The following is a 16,306-nucleotide window of genomic DNA, read 5'->3' on the forward strand; positions in this document are numbered from 1 at the left end:
GGAAGAGCAGCTAGTGCTCTTAACTGCTAAATCATCTCTTATTCCTGGAATTTTCATTCTGGAAATATGAAAAGTTTGGCCCCAATTACCCCCCTGTGCCCCCCAGACCTAAGGACTAACCCATGGCTTTGTGCTTGCTAGGCAAGCGCTTTACCACTGAGCTAAATCTCCAAACCCCCTAAGTTTCTTTTGAATTTGTTTATTAATTCATCTATTCAACAAGTATTTATTGAGGACATAACTTGAACCCACTACGGTTCTTTTAGACTCCTCTGGTTGAAGCAAAGGAAAAATTCCACCCTAGAGGAATTAAAAGTCTAAAGACACTGGCTAGCCAAGGAGAAGGCTGCAGTATTAAGAGATAAGGACTGTGCTAAATAAAGTTGTGTGCTGAACAGTGATAATCATGAAGGGAATTTTAAAGATTTATTTATTTATTTTATATGAGTACACCGTAACTGTCTTCAGACACACCAGAGGAGGGCATCGGATCTCTTTACAGATGGTTGTGAGCCACCATGTGGTCGCTGGGATTTGAACTCAGGACCTCTGGAAGAGCAGTCAGTGCTCTTAACCACTGAGCCATCTCTCCAGCCCATGAAGGGAATTTTAATTGGTCAGTCAGGATGCCTTCTGAGAGGCAACCGGGCCAGGTGACAGCAGTAAGGCCGAGGGAGCAGAGCCAGCCTCTCTACTAGGCATAGAAAGTTAAAGCCAGGGCTAGAGAGATGGCTCAGTGGTTAAGAGCACTGACTGTACTCTTCCAGAGGTCCTGAATTCAAATTCCAGCAACCACATGGTGGCTCACAACCATCTGTTAATGGGGATCCAACGCCCTCTTCTGGTGTGTCTGAAGACAGTGACAGTGTACTCATTCATAAAATAAATAAATCTTTTTTAAAAAAGGAAAAAGAAAAATCCAACTGGGTTTGGTGGTGCATGCCTTTAATCCAGCACTCTGGGAGGCAGAGGCAAGCAAAGTTCCAGGCCAGTCTAGTCCACAGATCAAGTTCCAGGACAGGCAGGGTTACACAAAGAAACCTTGTCTGAAGACTAAAATAAACAGAAAGGTAAATTCAGAGCAAGGTGTTAAAAGGCCTTCTAGGCAGAGAACAGCTCACAGAGATGAAGATCAAAAGGAGCCTCGTTTGTGTAGGTTGTAGGTAGTAAGGTGACTGTGAGCTCAAAGCAAATGTGTAAAGGTTAGAGATAGGAGGCGGGTGCAGGAGACTCCTTTTGCTTTACACTGATAGTGTGTTTGTTCAGACATTCCAGTGGATGGCTGACACTGCCAAAACTCATGTACTGGTGGTGAGCTAACACAGTGAAAAGGAAATGGCATCTACAGGCACACGTTTTGAGGCTGAAGTGTCCTTCAGTGTTTGCCTAGCATGTGCAAGACCTGGGCTCGGTCCCCTATTCCACAACAAATGAAGAAGCACATGACTAAATAAAAACAGCTCAAGATCAATATGGAAAATTCACTGAGGGTGTTAGCTTCGAAGGAAAGGAGGATCCTGAAAATCCCTGACTGTGGCTACATCGAGAGATTGTGGTGATTGGAAAAGGGTGCCACCAGGGATCTGGACATATGGGCCCAATGTTAGGTGAGTAATCTGGGCTAGGGATACAGGTTTAAGGATTGCCATGGACTCTGTTAAAATAGAGCTAGAGAGATGGCTCAACAATTGAGAGTACTACCTGCTCTTCCAGATGACCTGGGTTCCATTCCTAGCATCCAGGTGGTGGCTCACGACCGTCTCTAACTCCAGTTGCCAGGAATCCTGTCTTAGCTTGCACAGATTGGTCCTGGAAACCTGACTGGGGGTGTGGGGTGTGGGGACAGATAGACACTGAAGAAACCATAGAAAAAGGTAGGGCGTGGGGAGTTTTGGGGGGTGCCTTCTAGGAATTTGGCAGGAGTTTGATTTTGGGCTAGTAGTACTCTAGGCTCAAGATGAATATGGCTGGGGAATTTGTTCTTTGTATCTTGATGGGTCTCCTTAAGACTCTAAATACAGTAATCATGAGATGTTTGTTTAGCTTTGTTCCTTGACTACTTTGTTTATGCCTTAGAACTGAGCTCATTCTTTACACATACTTAGAACTGTATAAAAGCAGACTGGAGAAAAAGAAACACTCTTCAGCCTCAGCTGGAGTCCTGTTACAATGTTACATTGTTGTCTAATTGTTTTTTCTTTCTTTTTTTTTTTTTCCTATTCTTTTTTTCGGAGCTGGGGACCGAACCCAGGGCCTTGCGCTTGCTAGGCAAGCGCTCTACCACTGAGCCAAATCCCCAACCCCTGTCTTTTCTTTCTTTAGTCCTCACTCCCTCCCCTGATTGACTGAGCTGGCTTGGTCAGCGGAGTTAGGTGCACTGGGCACAGTCTGACTGAAGGCAACTCAGAAGCACTTGCAGCAGAGAGAGCAGGGGTTAGCTAGTCCCAGGACAGGGAGCTGCTGCTTGCTTCTGGGGAGGCGACTGTAAGGAAATAGGTTCGACTTTGCACGTGGGGGTGCTGTACGCTCTCAGTTCCAGCACACAGGAGCCGAGTCAGGTGCATTTTTGCGTTCAAGTCCAGCCTGGTCATATACATTGGTCAATAATTTATAAGCACACGTACTTAGACAAAAGAAAAGCTTTAGCATGCTTTTGAGCCTCGCCCAGACACCATGTTACCATTTCCAGGAGCTAAAGACATCGGAGTCCTTGACATGGCTGTGCCCATGTCAAAAATATACATTCACTCAGGGATTCATCTGTTCCTCACAGGATCTGATGCCTTCTTCTGACCTCCTCAGGCACTGGGCATGCATGTGGTGCACATGTGTGTATACAGGCAAAACACTCATATACGTAAAATAAGTAAATCTTAAAAAAAAATGAAAAATAAGCTGGTGTGGCTAGGAATGGTAGGAGACAGTTGTAATCCCAGCACTTGGGAGGCAGAGGCAGGAGGATTTCAAGTTCAAAGCTATTATGAGCTGCAAAAGGGGGAAAGTTGGCCAGTGGACTACAGAGGTGATCAGTGGCTAAGAACATGCACTGCTCTTCCAGAAGCCCCAAGTTCGGTTGCCAACACCCAAGTCAAACACCTCACAAGCACCTGTGACACCAGCTCCAGAAAGATCTGATGCCTCTGTGGGCACTGGTAGTCACATGCACGTGAGCACACACACTCACACTCACACTCACACTAAAGATAAATCTTTATAAACAGTTAAAAAGAGGTTGGTTAAGGATTGAGAAGGGACGGGCAGAGATGGAAAAGCCAGGTTACAGAAACCTGGGGAGTAGAGGTGGTTTGTTTTTGTTTGTTTGTTTGTTTGTTTGTTTAAGATTTACTTGTTATATATAAGTACTCTGTTGCTGTCTTCAGACACACAAGAAGAGGGCATCAGATCTCATTACAGATGGTTGTGAGCCACCATGTGGTTGCTGGGAATTAAACTCAGGACCTCTGGAAGAGCAATCAGTGCTCTTAACCTCTCTACTCCCCAGCCCTGGGAGTAGAGTTTTAACAGGAAGGAGTGGAGGACATGTACAGGTATGGTCTGACAAGAGCTGAGTTACACAGGCTTCACTTGGTAACCTGTTGCCTTAGAGTTAGGGATTTATGTAGGGAACGACAAGATCAGGGTTGGCTGGAGAATGAACAGTAAGTAAGGATTTAGGGATGGAAGCCAGAAACTGTTAATCCCAGCACTTGGGAGGTAGAATGGTGAGAAGCACAGGTTTTAGGCCGGCCTTGGACTTATAGACATACTGCTCCTAGAAGAAATGGAGGAAGGGCCAAGGGAAATGGCTTGCTTCTGGGAGTCGGCTATAAGTAAATAAGTTCAGCTGTGCACGTGGTGGTGACGTACACCTTCCATTCCAGCACACAGAAGCAGATTCGGGTGAATCTCTGAATTCAAGTCCAGCCTGGTCTACATAGGAAGTTCTAGGCCAGCCAGAGATACATAGAAAGACCCTGTCTCAAAAAACAAAGAAGTCCAGAGATGCTGTTCATAAGAATTATACTCCAGAGACTGTATGGTGCCTTTGGCACTGTGAAAGCCATCTGCAGGAAAGACACATCCCAATCAGTCCCAATTGGGCTTCCCCGTGACCTGTAAACAAAGAATTCCGTGTCTCCAATAGTAGGATCTTGCCCTCTACTTCTGGCATTTAAGTTTGGCTTCGATTTATAGGAAGATACCCCATTCCTATCACTGGGAGATCATTTAATAACCTTATTGATTCTGAGAATCACCCATGCTGGCTGATTTCATGTTGTTTTGACCCCAGGTGGGATCATCTGAGAGGAGGGAACCTCACTTGAGAAAATGATTTCATAATATCAAGTTGTAGGCAGGCCTGTAAGGCATCTTTTAATTGGTGGGTGAGGACCCAGCCCATGGTGTGTGGAGCTGTCCCTGAGCTGGTGGTCCTGGATTCTATAAGAAAGCAAGCTGAGGGGCTGGGGATTTAGCTCAGTGGTAGAGCGCTTACCTAGGAAGCGCAAGGCCCTGGGTTCGGTCCCCAGCTCCAGAAAAAAAAGAACCAAAAAAAAAAAAAAAGAAGAAGAAGAAAGAAAGCTGAGCAAGCCATGGGGAGCAAGCCAGTAAGCTTCCCTTCATGGCCTCTGCATCAGCTCCTGCCTCTAGATTTCTGCCTGGTTTGAGTTCTTGCCTAGGCTTCCCACGGTGGACTATGATTTGGGATATGTAAGCCAGATAACCCTCTTCTCCCCAGGCTGCTTCTGCTGATAGTGTTTCGTCACAGCAATGGTAGTTACCTTTAGACATCACCCATGCACAATGCTTTCCTTTAAGTCCTTTAACTGCGGCTTTAAATCCCCCAAGATGCCTTTCCAAATCTGCATTACATTCAGGGGTGGCATTACATAATGGAACCTTTCTAAAGAGGGTAGGCAAGATCCCTGAAGGCCCACTGCCATCTGTTCTAAGGGAATGCCAGTTAGTTAGTCTTAGGTGGCTAAGGAGATACTTCAAAAATGTTAGCAAGGACCAGTAAGTATATCATGCACATGTCCTCATCAAAATGGCAGGGTTGGGTATAGTGGTGTGGATGAAGGACATTTTTCTGTGTAGTTCTTCACAATCCAGTCATTTCCCATGAGCCATCTAACCTCACCCTGGAGGTCTGCTGCTGCCATGCCTGTGACCAAAGCTGGTTCTCCAGCACTGTGGCCACAGCCTCTCCATGAGCCACATCTGGCTGCTGAAGGGGTCCTGGGCTCAGCAAACAGTCTCCACACTTAGAATGCATCCTTCGGTAAACTGTTGTTCAATTTTATATCCTTAGAGACTCACAGTGCTGACTTTGGCTTCTGATCAATTTTCTTCCCTAGAAATGGTAGGTTCACACAAATCTGGCTACATTTCACTAAGTGATGAAGGCAGATGTAGTAGTTTGAATATGCTTGGCCCAGGGAGTGACTCAATTTGGAGGTGTGGCCTTGTTGGAGTAGGTGTGGCCTTGTTGGAAGAAGTGTGTCACTGTGCTGTGGGCTTTATTTAATACCTTAGTCCTAGCTGCCTAGAAGCTAGTCTTCTCCTATTTCTCTTTGGAACAAGCCATTGAACTCTCAGCTCCTCCTGCACCATGCCTGCCTGGATGCGGCCATATTCTTGCCTTGATGATAATAGACTGAACCTCTGAACTTGTAAGCCAGCCCCAATTAAATATTGTCCTTATAAGAGTTGCCTTGGTCATGCTGTCTGTTCACAGCAGTAAAACTCTACCTAAGACAGCAGACCTCTTTGTCTACTTTTTCTCCTCCTCCCCAAACCCTTTTTGAAATACGTCTCACTAGATGCTCTGGAGTTCTCTATGTAGACCAGGTTGGCCTTGAACTCACAGAGATCCACTTGTTTCTGTTTCCCAAATGCCAGGATTAAATGCTGCAACTCATCTCCTCTCTTCCCTAAAAAAATTGCTTTAGCACTTTATAAGCCCAATTACACACTAGTCCTGTTTGGTTTCAGACCCTGGGTTAAGGAGCTGAAGTGCCTTTTTGGTATGTATACTTTACATACCAAAGCAGACCTAATCTCCAGGTTCTCCCAGCATCCCTCAGTCCCTACCTGGCATACCCAACCTCTAACTCTGAACTCTCCAGCCCAGGGGCTAGGCTGCCCTTTCCCCAGAGGTTCTTTCCTATATAGTCAAGACATTTTGGTTCTCCCTCTCCTCTCCTCTCCCTCTCCCTCTCCTCTCTCCTCTCTCCTCTCTCTTCTCTCCTCTCTCCTCTCTCCTCTCTCCTCTCTCCTCTCTCCTTTCTCCTCTCTCCTCTCTCCTCTCTCCTCTCTCCTCCTCTCTCCTCCTCTCTCCTCCTCTCTCCTCTCCTCCTCTCCCCTCTCCCCTCTCCCCTCTCCCCTCTCCCCTCCTCTCTCTCTCTCTCTCTCTCTCTCTCTCTCTCTCTCTCACACACACACACACACACACACACAGCATCTCCTTTTATTCTCTCACTATTTCCCAGAATCCTCTCACTTCCTGCCAATGCCCCACCTCCTATTCCCTCCCTCAGATCATTAGCCATTGGCTTTTTTTATTGGCAGGCAATGCTTATAAAAGATTGTCTTAGGCTTAGCAGTTAAGAGCACTGGCTACTCTTCCAGAGATCCTGAGTTCAATTCCTACCAACCACATGGTGGCTCACAACCATCTATAAGGGTCTGATGCTTTCTTCTGGCATACAGGTATACATGCAGAATGAGCAGTCATATAGATAAAATAAATGCATTAAAAATTCTCGTTACAGTTGCCCTTCTCGTGGTGACATCCCTGGCTTCCTTCCTCGGGACCAGTGAACTTGCCTGCTCAAGAACAGCTTCCCAATAAACTTACTTTATATATATATATATACATATATATATATATATTCATTTATTATATATAAGTACACTGTAGCTGTCTTTGGATACACCAGAAGAGGGCATCGGATCTCTTTACAGATGGTTGTGAGCCACCATGTGGCTGCTGGGAATTGAACTCAGGACCTCTGGAAGAGCAGTCAGGTGTTCTTAACCACTGAGCCATCTCTCCAGCCCTTTTTTTTTCCCCCCCGGAGCTGGGGACCGAACCAAGGGCCTTACACTTGCTAGGCAAGCGCTCTACCACTGAGCTAAATCCCCAACCTTATAGTTTTTAATCTGGCTTGAATTATCTCATTTTAACACAGAAAATAACTTATCAGTCTGAGCCATTCACATTCACTGGCATGCTCCTGTCTCATGACATTTGGGAAGCAGAGGAAGGACGATCTCTGTGACTTCAAGCCTGTACTACAAAGTGAATTTCAGGCCACCCAGCACTGCACAATGGGATCCTGCCAACATCTCCAAAAGTCTAAGTAAGTAAATGCCAGGGTTGACAGATTCCCAAGAGGAGAAGGGAAGTCCAAGAGGGAGGAGCCAGTCAGACGCTGAGATCAGGGAATCTTGCATCTCTGAATGACTGGCAATCAGGTTGCTTCCTTATTTAAACAGGTTTCACAGAACAAAGACAGACTATTGATTATCTAAGAAGTACTGATTACGTCATTTTGCCTTTGGACATATGTTTAGTTTTTCCTTACACGATCAGGGTTACAAGTTTAGTCCCAATTAGACAGCACAAATAGAACAGATACTATGTTTATAATTCCAATTCAAAGAATCTAAGGAATGTTTCTGCCACAGCTAAGCAAGCCAGTCAGTCAGTCAACAGGGTCTCAAGGGAGGGAGTGAGGATTAAAGAAAGAAAAGGCAATCAGACAACATTATATCATGACTCCAACCAGTGCTGAGGCTGAAAAGGGCTTTTTTTTTTTTCCAGTCTGGTTTTATATCATTCTAGGTACATACAAAGAATATGGTCAGTCCTGGGGTTGGGGATTTAGCTCAGTGGTAGAGCGCTTGCCTAGCAAGCGCAAGGCCCTGGGTTCGGTCCTCAGCTCCGGGGGGGGGGGAAAAAAAAAAGAATATGGTCAGTCCTGAGGCATAAACAAAGTAGTCAAGGAACAAAGAAAGCATAAACAGAGGTCATGATTACTGTATTCAAGGTCTTAACAAGACCCATGAAGATACAAAGAATAAATTCCTCAACTGTGTTTACCTTGAGCCTACTTTCTTGTCCTAGCCCAATGTTGAATTCTTGCCAAATTCCTAGAATCGGCCCCCAGAGCTCTCCACACACAACAAGCACATTTGTTATCTGACAGCCTGCTTTTAGGCTGGCAGGGCTTGTAGTGTTGGAGCACTCCAGACACCCTACCTGCAAATATCTGAAATGACTCTTTTTATCCATCAGCAATGCCGGAAAGTAGGAGAAGGTTATTTTAGTCTGTTTTAGTTACTGTGTCCTATTCCTCCAGGGGTGTGCCCCATATTATCCCCTGTCTTTACCTTTTCAGGGAACTCTAAGCATATTGTAAAAAAGAAGCTTTGGATCTGTTACCAATTCTCCTGGCCAGTCAGAGTCAGTCAACCATTTCTGAGTTTACCGTGTTCCAATTCTATGGTCTGAGTTTGCTTAGCGGCGGATACCCCAAGAGGATTTTTGGGGTCTCAGCTTCATTTAGAAATTCCTAGCTTAGTGCTCATCTGCGCCCATCATGATCTGCAAGGCTAAGGAAGACGTCCACATAGGCCCAGATAACGTTACCTCCCTAAAAGCAGAAGAGATGGTGAGTTTAGGGCTTTCCTAAAAAGACTCAGACATAAAATTAATCATAATGCAGAAACTCTGCGCGAGGTTGGGGATTTAGTTCAGTGGTAGAGTGCTTGCCTAGGAAGTGCAAGGCCCTGGGTTCAGTCCCCAACTCCGGGGGGGGGAAAAAAAAAAAAGAAACTCTGCGAGAATCCAACATGCAGAGACCGAAGCTTAAAGGTGAGAGAAACATCAGCAACAGCACATCCGACTCAGCATAACGGGAGCACTGTCCAACGGCTGTGCTGGCTTTGTGACTGCAGCTGTTTCCAGTGGAAATGGTTGTGCTAAGTGAATGTATGATATGTATACTATATGTCTACTGTATATTTTGTATATTACATAATTATGTAGTGGATGTAATTATGTGATATAATACACACACACACACACACACACACACACACACACGCACACAAACTACTGCTTGTCAAATGCTCAATTCTCTCAGGAATGTCTGTCCTTCCAATTGCTCTCTGATATTCATGGGGACCTCAGCTGATGATAGACATATGACCAACCCACTGAGCAAAGAGAGCTCTTCTATTGTCTCAGACAATGCAGTTTTGCCTCAGGCAGGCTGGGTGATTATATTCAGATGCAACTTCCCAGGCGTCCCCCAGCTTCCCCAGCCAGGCTGGGGATCACACTTTCCTTCCTTGTTTACAAGTCTGTATCAGGGGGCTGGAGAGATGGCTCAGTGGTTAAGAGCACTGGCTGCTCTTCCAGAGGTCCTGAGTTCAATTCCCAGAAACCACATGTTGGCTCAAAACTGTCTGCAATCTCATTTCTAGGGAATCTGACACCCTCAAAAACAAACAAACAAACAAACAAAACAAACAAAAAAACAATGCACATAAAATAAAAATAATTTTCTTTAAAAAAAAAAAGGCAGTACCAATGTCAGCAATTCATCTGCGCACTATTCCCTGATCAGCAGTTTCTTGAACTAGACTGTTATTAAGGACCCCATTTCATCCTCACCCCGAGTTAAGTGTCTGGCCAGGGACATCTTCTATCCCTCCTTCCTTCCTCACTGTTTAATTCTCTCCCAACAGGCTCTAAGATTTTTTTTTATCCCAGGAAAAGCTCTTTGGTGCAGAATGTATTTTTTTAGATTTATTTATTTGTTATGTATACAGTGCTCTGCCTGCCTGTATGCCTGCAGGCCAGAAGGGGACAGCAGATCTTATTATAAGGTTATGAGCCACCATTTGATTGCTGGGAATTGAACTCAGGACCTCTGGAAGACTAGGTGATGTTCTTAACCTCTGAGCCATCTCTGCAGCCCTTTATTGCAGATTTAGTTTGTACGTTCCCTCCCCTTTTACCTTCTATAAGGAATGGCAAGCCAACACCCCCATTTTTCCTTCCCTTTATCCACTTTCCCTGCCTAGTCAGAGCTCAGTGGAGGATAGCATCTGTAGTCTCCGCCCACCCGCCCTGCTCTCATAATTAACCCTCTTCCGTGGTAAGTTCTTTCTGGGTAGACAGCTAAACTGCGTTTGGATGACTAAACGTCCACAGCAAAAGACAAGCAACTTGACAACAGCTGCTTTCGGACTGACTCTCTTTCTTGCCCCTTCAGGGATGACAACATACATGTTGTGTCAGCTATTTGGAGGGTATCCCTATACTCATATAGAGGAGCCTGCTCATCAAGGGGCAAGACAGCATCCTTAGGACCCCACCCCCATGATGCCTCAGCCTTCGTTGTGAATCTCACCAGAGATAACAGAAAGTGCACAAGCACCATTACAGCACGAAGCACATCCCCCCAAACACAGGGGAGGAAGCCATTTCAGTGTCTCCTCCCAACACTTCCACCTCAGGCATCATCCTCAACCACAGCCTTACCACCCCTCACTGGGACCATGTAACTGCCCCTCACTTGATTGTTGGCCCTGCTGGGCTCTAGTTGTGTGGCCTTTCAGGATGTGAAGTGATGCCTGTTCTCGACAGATCTACTATAGAAACGATTCCCCCTGAGTTTACCTTAGTGAACTAAAGGGTAGGGGGAGGGGCATAGCTTACTGAAGTAGGGGTGAGGGGTTGCTCCCTGAAGAAGAGGTGAAGGGTTACTTACTGAAGTAGGGGTGAAGGGTTGCTCCCTGAAGTAGGAGTGAGGGTCTACTTACTGAAGGAGGGGTGGGGTTGCAGGAGTGACTCAAAGACAAATGTATCACCAAAAAGCCAAACAGTGACCGCTTAGAGGTTGAACCTATGGAGCTCCCTGCAGGCAACTCTATGGAGGTCGTCTCTCTCAGAGAAATCTCTCCTGCTGACACAAACTTGGAACCTTTCAACTCTGGAAATTATTTGAAATTCCTGGGTCTTGTACTTTCCTTTAGTTTTCTTTCTTTTTTTTTTCTTTTCTTTTTTTCGGGGCTGGGGATTGAACCCAGGACCTTGCCCTTCCTAGGCAAGCGCTCTACCACTGAGCCAAACCCCAACCCCTCTTTTTTTTTTTTTTAAGATTTATTCATTTATTATATATAAGTACACGGTAGCTGTCTTCATATACACCAGAAGAGGGCATCAGATCTCTTTACAGATGGCTGTGAGCCACCATGTGGTTGCTGGGAATTGAACTCAGGACCTCTGGAAGAGCAGTCGGGGCTCTTAACCACTGAGCCATTTCTCCAGCCCCCTTTAGTTTTCTATTTTGTTGTTTTCTTTTGTTTTTGTTTGTTTGTTTGTTGCATGTGAGATAGGGTCTCTCTTCATAGCTCTGGCTGTCCTAGACTTCACTCTATAGACCAGGCTGGCCTTGAACTCAGAGATCTGCCTGTCTCTGTCTCCCTCCCAAGTGCCAAGCTTTCCTTATAGTTTTCTGAGCCTGATTAATTACTCACTATCTTCCTTCCTCTCCCAAAGAGATAACGTCTCAATTTGGAAGAAATAGCAACAAAACCCCTGAAAGTGTAAGCATGGAGGTCTGTGTCCACCTCAAGAGAAAAACCTTGCATCGGGGGAAAAAGCTCCTTCAGACAGGATGCTCATTCAAAAGGGAGGTAAACACTCCATCTTGCAGGGAAGCCTGTTAGGCTCAGGAAGTCCCCCAAACTGAGCAGATACATTCAGTCCTTCCCTCTTCAAGCAAATGTAAGCAATGAAGAGAGCTGAGAGACTCAGACAGGCCTAGATGCCTTGAGCAGAGACCCCTGATCTGCCTGAAGAGGCTCAGACCAACTGAACTGCTTGAAAGAGAGAGGTGGGGCTGCTTCTAGGTTTCTTGAGCTACGCTGGGCTCTGGTGATGCAGCTGTCTCTAAGTCATTTCTGCTCCTGTAAGCTTTCACCCATGCTCCTGAAGCACTCCAATAAACACCAGTCACACACTGATGGTATCCCTCCTTCAATCTGTCACGGAGTCCATTGTTTGGACTAAGTAGACACTTCTTCCTTCCTCCCCGGGAAGTGTCATGTAACTGGGTGACTGCACACACGATTCCCCTGGCCTTCCCTTTAAACCAGGAGCAAGGTTGTCTCCACAAAGATTGTGGAGTGGGTCTAGGAGAGTTAGGATCTAGGCTAGTGCTCTGGATGGCAGGCAGGGCAACTGAAATGAAATATACAGGGTAGGGGTCGGGGCCACCTCAAGGGTCAGATGAGTTTGTAAACTCATCCTCTGTGGCCCCAACATTCTGACTGTAGTTTCCTCCAGCACAGATGCCTTGAGAGAATGATGGAGATTGAAAGAATGATGGGGCTAGCTGATCGTGGAGCAGCAGAATTGAGTCCATTGTCAAGGGGAGCATAGAGACACGGGGGAGTGGGGGAGGAACTGGCCTAGGGACCGTGAAGGTCTAGGCGAGAACATGAAGAGAGCAGGATACACGTTCTGTTAAAGTTCATAACCAGCCTGGATATCCACCAATAATGGGATGGTTGGAAAACTATAGTATAAATATATATTTATATACTTTAAAAAGATCCATTTTCATTTATATGAGTAAACTATAGTTGCCTTCAGACACACCGGAAGAGGGCATCAGATCACATGGTTGTGGGCCACCATGTGGTTGCTGGGAATTGAACTCAAAACCTCTGGAAGAACAGGCAGTACTCTTAACTGCTGCCCCATCTCTCCAGCCCCATTTTTATACTTTTCAGCAAGTTAAATGGATATATATTGACATGCAAGGATCTCCAGAATGTATTTTCAAGGGGGAGGAAGAATGTCACATATTCTAGAAATATGCAGGAGAACATCTGCAAGTATACAAACATGCTTATGATTGTATATTTATACAGATACCTACATACATACCTGCCAGGATATATGTCACATGAATATGTGTGTTTGTGTACATGTATGTATAATCTATGTTAACTACTAAATTTGAGAGGAGGGAAGTGGGAGAAGGATCTTCAGCTAGATGTGGTAGCAGGTCCCTGTCATCTGAGCACTTGGGGAGGAGGGTCAGAAGTTCAGGGACGGATTCTGATAGTGAGTTTGAGGCCACTGGGCCACATGAGACCTTGTCTCACTAAATAAAAACAGAGTGTTTTACTTTTTTATTGCTGTAGCAAAACACTACAACCAAGGAAATTTGTACAAGAAACATTTTTTTTCCTTTTCGTTTTTTCGGAGCTGGGGACCGAACCCAGGGCCTTGTGCTTGGTAGGCAAGCACTCTACCACTGAGCTAAATCCCCAACCCCTACAAGGAACATTTGCATTGGGGTTTGCAGTTCCAGAGGTTTTGAGTCCATGACAGTCATGAACGGAGGGGAGTGTGGTAGGAGGCAGGGACCAGTGGGGAGGCCTGTTCAACAGCAGTTTAGACTTTACATTGTATCCACAGCAGGAGGCTGAGAGAGCTAACAGAATGCACACTTCCTAATCCTTCCCAAACAGCTCCAGGTACTGGGGGATGAGATTCTCATTCAAATCAGCACACTGGGCTAGTGTGCCAGTTCAGTATAACCACTGGGCTGTTTTCACGGCCCACATCATGGCTTAGGACCATCTGTAACTCCAGTTCCTGAGGCTTTAGTGCCCTGTTCCAGCCTTTTGAGGGCACCAGGCACATACACAGTACACGTACACATGTGCAGGCAAAACATGTATTGACATAAAAACAAACAGACAAAAGCCCTTTAAAAAACAAATAAAAAGGCGACAACCAGTCATCATCGAATTCATTTTATTTTAAAGGTATCTGTGTCCACCAAGTAAATACACACTGGGATTTGTGTGGTTTGGTTTGTCTCCCACGCCGGCATGCAATATTTCATCTTGGCAGATGTAAGTGGTCAGGCCAGGGGCCCCTGTGGTGGCCTGGCTCTCTGAAGGGGATGTAGTGAACACAAGGAGTGTGTGTGCTGAGAACCTTCTGATGAAGGGCTGTTTCTTTAGGGTGGCAAATGGCCGTTTCCCTTACATCTTGCCAAGAGAAGGCTGACCACTGTCACCTCCTTCCTTGTCTGCCCTGCTGTACACCTCCACATCTCCCTCCTTGTATTTTGAAAGAATGGTTGGGTGGCAAGATCGCCCTCAGATTCTCAAGTGTCCTACTGGTGTGAGCCACAGAGGACGCTCTCTTCCTTCTGAGGCAGTGTGATTTGTCTGCACCTCCTGACCTTTCTTTTGAGTTGTGGTTTCAGGGTGGAGGGTGGGGGGAGCAGATTGGACCCCTCTTGCAAATAAGTGAGTTCCAAGCTCTTAGGGCTATCCCAGGGCCCTCTAACTAAGCAAGCATTTTCCACTGGGTAGGGCATGGAAAGAAAGAAATAATAAAGTTCCCAGCTCTGAATTACTTCACCATTTTGGTTGTGGTTTTTTGCAGTTCCAGAGATAGACTGAAGCCCCAGACTTGTCACACTAAGTGTCTTCGCGCGGTACCACTGAGTCACGGTCAAAGCCCTAGGCTCATCCTGCTTACATCATCCTACATAGGATTTATTTTTAAAGTGTTTGAAAACTGCCACCTGGGGGTTCTCCCAGTCTGATGTTGTCTTCATCCCTATCACTCCCTGATAGGGAAAAAGAGCAGAAACTTTCCCTTGAAGGAGTCACAACCCACTATTTGCCAGCTGTCATCCACAGGGAGTTTTCTTCCGAGGCCTAGACGGGTCTGGGCGGCAGGCTGCCCTCTGTTGGAGAGTCCTGGTCCCCTATCCTGGGTAAGACCGAGTATCTGGCTACTATATTTCTTGGCTTAGGCTGAGTACTGAGCTTTATCCCTGCAGTTATCTGGAAAACTACCTTAGCAGATGGGCAGGAAAGACTATCTGAACTGAAGCATCCTCTTCACTGCTGGGCAGGAGGGGCCTGGGCTGGGATGGCTGTGAGGAGAGCATTAGGTTCAAGCTCTTAGTCCCTACGCACTCTCTTGCACTCTCTCTCTCCCTCCCTCCCTCCTGTCTGTCTGTCTGTCTGTCTGTCTGTCTGTCTTTCCTTTCTTTCATTTTGAGATAGAGGTTTCTCCCATCATAGCACAAGCTCTCCTGGATCTAACTGTGTAGCAGTCCAGGCTAGCCTCAAATTTAGCAGTTTTCCTACCTTGGCTTCCTGAGAACAACATTGGAAAGTGTGAACCACCACACCCCGCTCTTGCTTTTGCAGTGGTGGGAATAAAAGCAGAGCTTTATCCTGTGTCAGGGGAGCTGCCTGCTGCCATGCTCCATCCTGCTCCCCCACCCGTCTTTAAAGTGCACTTGAGACCAGATGGAGATTATAGAGGGAACTCTGTTTGGGGAGGAACAAGCCAAACTCCATTTTGAAGGGAAGGCATCTAGAGACAGCTATTCTGTCAATAAACTGGAAGCCCCAAACCAAAGTCAGAGGTGGGAAGCACATGCAGCCCAATATGGGAGAAAGACAGAGCTTCTGGCCTCAACCTGAGGGTGCTGTGACAGGACAGCACACGGTAGTCCTCCAGCCTGCTCACTCCCCCGGCCCAGGGAGCCAACTATCCTGACTCCACCTGCTTCTAACTATTGGTGCGGACAGATGAGCAGCTGTTTCTCAGCAGTCTGCCCTCTCAACTTTTCAGAAGAATGTTTTAAACCAACTCTAAGTTCTGGCTGTGATATCTGGGGTGGAAAGTATCAAAAGAGGCTTGGGCCAGAAAGGGAAATAAATAGTCCCTCGAACAATCCATGCTCTCAAACTGGGGAAGAAGGGAGCAAAAGGCCGACTTCACAGGACAGAGGACACCACCTGCAGTCTGCTGACTCAGGTGAGGAGTGTATGTGTGGAGGGGTGGGCATTGTCACAAACCTTCCACTGGGTTCTCCTCTGTGCTCTGTGTAAAGAGGGGGGGTCTGTTTCTCTCTTTTCGTAGATGCTAAGACATTCTTCTGCTTAAGGCTTTGTATGTACACTGTGTGGGTGGGTGTGCGTGCGCGTGGGTGTGCGTGTACATGTGTGTTTGTGAGAGAGAAGGATGGCAGCCTCCCAGCTCCCGTTTTTTTCTTTATCTTTTGTGACCTCTACTCAGTGACTGACATCACTTGGTGTAAGAAACAAGTATAAGGAAGAAAGGAGAAACGTTTCCCTCCTCCCTAATGCTCAGCGAGGAAGGGAGACTATGCTTAAAACTGCTAAATACATCATCAGATACTTAGAGGGTAGGACAGAGAGGAGAGACGTAGCA

The sequence above is a fragment of the Rattus norvegicus genome, chromosome 7 (assembly GCF_036323735.1).
Source record: "Rattus norvegicus strain BN/NHsdMcwi chromosome 7, GRCr8, whole genome shotgun sequence".
In the NCBI taxonomy this organism is placed as follows: domain Eukaryota; kingdom Metazoa; phylum Chordata; class Mammalia; order Rodentia; family Muridae; genus Rattus; species Rattus norvegicus.